Source organism: Myxine glutinosa, chromosome 2 (assembly GCF_964187855.1).
Source record: "Myxine glutinosa chromosome 2, kmMyxGlut1.1, whole genome shotgun sequence".
Taxonomy (NCBI): domain Eukaryota; kingdom Metazoa; phylum Chordata; class Myxini; order Myxiniformes; family Myxinidae; genus Myxine; species Myxine glutinosa.
Window position 1 is genome coordinate 207,631,429 of NC_136262.1, and position 4,042 is coordinate 207,635,470.

Sequence of the window (4,042 nt, forward strand, 5' to 3'; positions counted from 1 at the left end):
GAGATATGTGCATACCAGAAGTTTGGTACGATTTCACAAAAGTTTGAGAAAGTAGTTCAGTGACAACACAACACAACACAAGACAACACAACACAGGACAACACAAGACAGACATATATATAGATACAAATATATATACACACACACACACTCACTCACGCACACACACACACACACACACACACACACACACACACACACACACACACACACACACACACACACACACACGCGCGCGCACATTTCTTCAAATGAGAGACAATTGGTAAACAAGGCACTTATTATTAACAGCTCGCATAACTTTAAGGATGAATTTTACAAATTGATACTCATGCTTTTGGCTGCAATTCCAGAACTCAGGATTTACAGAATCAAGTGTTCAATTGAAGAGATAAAAAAAATGAATTAATAGTTTGAAGGGGGAGAATTAATAGGCAGCCAACATGGAACTAAGGAAGGGGAGGGGGTGAGGATGTTATTTGAGATTTACACTGTTAATCCACTATTTTGCGTATCAATTATTTACCAATTAGCAATTGTGACATCAAAGTCGGAATAACTCAATCTTTGAAGATGCAATTTTTAAAGCAAAGTTCTGAAAGTTCAAGTCGGCGAAACTTAATTTACCTCCACTCGGTGAAAAGTTAACTCGCTTGTAAACATTGTTCGATTAATTGTTTCAGACTTTGAGGAACCAGAAGTTATTCAAAGCAAAGCATTGCCACGCAGCTCCAACGGAGCACACACAGTATGTTCACTGTGATGTGAGGAAACGAATGAGTCATCACGATAAAACACAAGTGATATTACTTTGTGAGTTGTTCAAAAATGTTCTAAGAACTACGAGATGCAATAAGACACGATGAAACAATAACAATGTCCCTTATTATATGTTGTGCAGGCCGGTGGTGTAGCCTGGAGATATGTGTACTCCCATTTGAGCTGTATCATCTTGTTTAGAATTCCGACTAAGCAATCAACTGTCAACCTGGTGTTTCAGGTGCAGGTAGAAAAGCATCATTATATGTGCCATCCATCAGAAGGATGTTCACCTGATTGTCCTGTGTGGCAGCACTGGTCTTTGGTGGACTTTGAAGATCCCATGGTGTCTTTCGCGAGGAGTATGTGAGTAATATTGCCACACCCTGGACAAATTTTTAACTCCTGCCTCAACAGAAGGCAACGGCAAACCACACGACATAAAACCCTCTCCCAGAGGTGAAGGATATGGTGCATTGATGGTGATATATAAATAATAATTGTCATCGATGATGATGTTTCTTCTTAACTACATCTACTTATGAACTGAAAAACAATAAGTTCACGTGTCTTTCACTGTTGTACCTCATGTTGTAGAACCTCCCGTCAAACGTCCCTTTTAATGTACAATTGAAATGCCCTGAAATATTCCAGCCCTTACAAAGTCCCTGATCTCAGGAACAGAAATTCCATTTTCATGGTGTGTGACTGGCTGGAAGACAAAAACGAATCGCCAGGGTTCGAATCCAAGAGTAGCGAAAAGGCAAAAGTAATGAAAAAATTAAGCTCCGGGTTATGTTCCGTGATGCGCCGCACGCAATGCTCGGATATTACATGGCGAGGCCGACGGATTGATTGCTATTGCGTTTGAGAAAGCTCCAATTGGTTTTATTTCTAGAAAAATTATTGACGTAAGAAATGGGCAGCAATCAATATTTAGAGTAAATAAAAAAGTACAAAGCATTGTGTAGCAAAGCGCCATGACAGATAATATTGCAAATGTAATGCTGTCACCAGCTCAAAAATATAAAATAATCTCTGTTGATGTATTCCAAAGGTTGGAAGTACTTTGTACGTCCTACAAATGCATGCGTAAAACGATTGTACACTTTACAAGACACGTTTGTGTTCAGCCCAAGAAATTACACAAAAAAGCAGATTACGCAATTTGTTTTATACATTTTTTTTTTTCTTTCAAAATGGAGACAAAACTTCAATTCATGACGTCATGGTCAGAGCATTCAAGTAAGGCTTAAAGATCTACCCTTGTAGACTTTTGATTTTCCGAGCATTCAATTTGTTACGGTGAATAATTATTGTTTTTGTATAAACTTTGGGAAAACGGCTGTCCGGATAGCTGAGAGGTATTCCCACTGGCCTTTGAGCTGTCTATCCCTGGGTTTGAAACCCAACCCAGCTAAAAACTACCACCCTGCTGTTTTGCAGGCAGGGCAAGTCACCAACGCGTATCCATCTGATGGACGTTATGTCGGGGAAATCGTCTTCCGACCCTGGTCGTCAAATCAGGCATCCTGAACAAATTACAAATTCCTGCTCAAATCACCTTCAGTTAAACATCAGGCTTGGCTAACTGGTTCGTGAAAGACTTGGGCCAAAAGCGTCTTGCAGGTGGTAATAATTGCGGCTGTTAAAGTAGATTTAGTGTTAATTGGTGGTAGTAGTTTTACTAGTAATATGATTTTGGGTAAAATAATTGATTTTAAGGCCATTGAATTGATAAATTTACCTATGTCCTCTAGCCAGATACCTCTATATGGCGGACATACAATTCTCGTAAATTCAAAACAATTTATTGGCAAACATTGCGGTCACATTAGTCTTAATAGTCCTGAAAATTAATTAATCCTGAAAATTTATTTTTCAGGAAAGTACAGAATAGGCTGCATCTTAATTTTTATTATTGTATAAAACTATGATTATTTTGCAAAGTTATTAAGCCAAACACACATTAAGTCGTAAATCACCAGACTTATGGCATCCTCCATTAGTTATTTCAGGCAATAAATGGTTTACTAACACGTACATTATATAAAATCACGAGTTTTACTGCCGGATTAAGAAAGTACGCACGCGATGTTAAACCTCTTGGAATTCACGATGTGGACGATTAAACAGCTATTAGAGCTCAATTGTCCCTTGGAATGGCTTGTATTACTTATGATAACTGTTATATATTTGGAGAGGTGATATTAAAGAAACAATCCACATCGAATGAGACTTGATTATAAAACTCAGAAATACAGAGAGCAGGAGAGAGAAAGGGGAGAGAGGGGAGAGAGCGAGTGAGGGAGAAAGAGAGAGGGAGAAAGAGAGGGGGAGAGAGAGAGAGAGAAAGAGAGGGGGAGCAGGACAAAGAGAGGGGGAGCAGGACAAAGAGAGGGAGAGATGGAGAGAGAGAGAGAGAGAGAGAGAGAGAGAAAGAGAGGACGGAGAGGGAGAGAGAGGGAGAAAGAGAGGAGGAGAGGGAGAAAGAGAGGAGGGAGAGGGAGAGAGAGAGAGAAAGAGAGAGGGGAGTGAGAGAAAGAGAAAGAGAAAGAGAAAGAGAAAGAGAAAGAGAAAGAGAGAGAGAAAGAGAAAGAGAGAGAGAGAGAGAGAGAGAGGGAGAAAGAGAGAGAGAGAGAGAGAGAGAGAGGGAGGGAGAGAGAGGGGAGAGGGGAGGGGGGGGGGGAGAGAGAGGGGAGAGGGGAGGGGGGGGGGAGAGGGGGGAGAGGGAGAGAAAGAGAGAGGGAGAAATAGAGGGGGGAGATGGATAGAGAAAGAGAGGGGAGAGGAAGAAAGAGAGGGGGAGATGGAGAGAGAGAAAGAGAGGGGAGAGAGTGGAGAAGGGGAGTGAGAGAGAAAGAAAAAGGGAGAAAGAGAGGGGGAGAGAGAGAAAGATGGAGAGAGAGAGGGGAGAGAGGATGGGGGAGGGGGAGAGAGAGAGAGAGTGGAAGAGGGAGAAAGAGAGGAGGGAGAGGGAGAGAGAGAGAGAGAGAAAGAGATAGGGAATGAAAGACAGAAAGATGGGGAGATAACAGACAAACTTTATCGGTGTGGAGTAATCTATTTAATTGGGTTAAAAAGGCTGTTGTCATTGTTTTGGTTCAAACGGATGGAGAGGAAAGTTTTGGGCACATCGATACCATGTGAGGTTTTTCCAAGAAGAACGCAAATCAGTTTATCCCGCAGGAGGGTTGAGTTTGAATTGAATTTAAAAATCGATATTCAAGAATCCCTTTCACCGTGAATTATTCCAAATTGAACAAAAGTACACGAGAAAAGT

At 41.2% G+C, this 4,042-nt stretch overlaps 1 protein-coding gene across 1 annotated transcript in view; it reads right to left on the bottom strand.

The window, feature by feature from the left end:
• Positions 1-1,631: 1,631 nt before the first annotated feature.
• Positions 1,632-4,042, bottom strand: part of LOC144890705 (alpha-2C adrenergic receptor-like) — a 3,893-nt gene continuing 1,482 nt past the window's right edge. Inside the window, exon 1 of the mRNA XM_078772197.1 lies at positions 1,632-4,042. This exon is cut by the window's right edge and continues 1,482 nt beyond it. The gene's annotated coding sequence lies outside the window, so the exon portion shown is untranslated.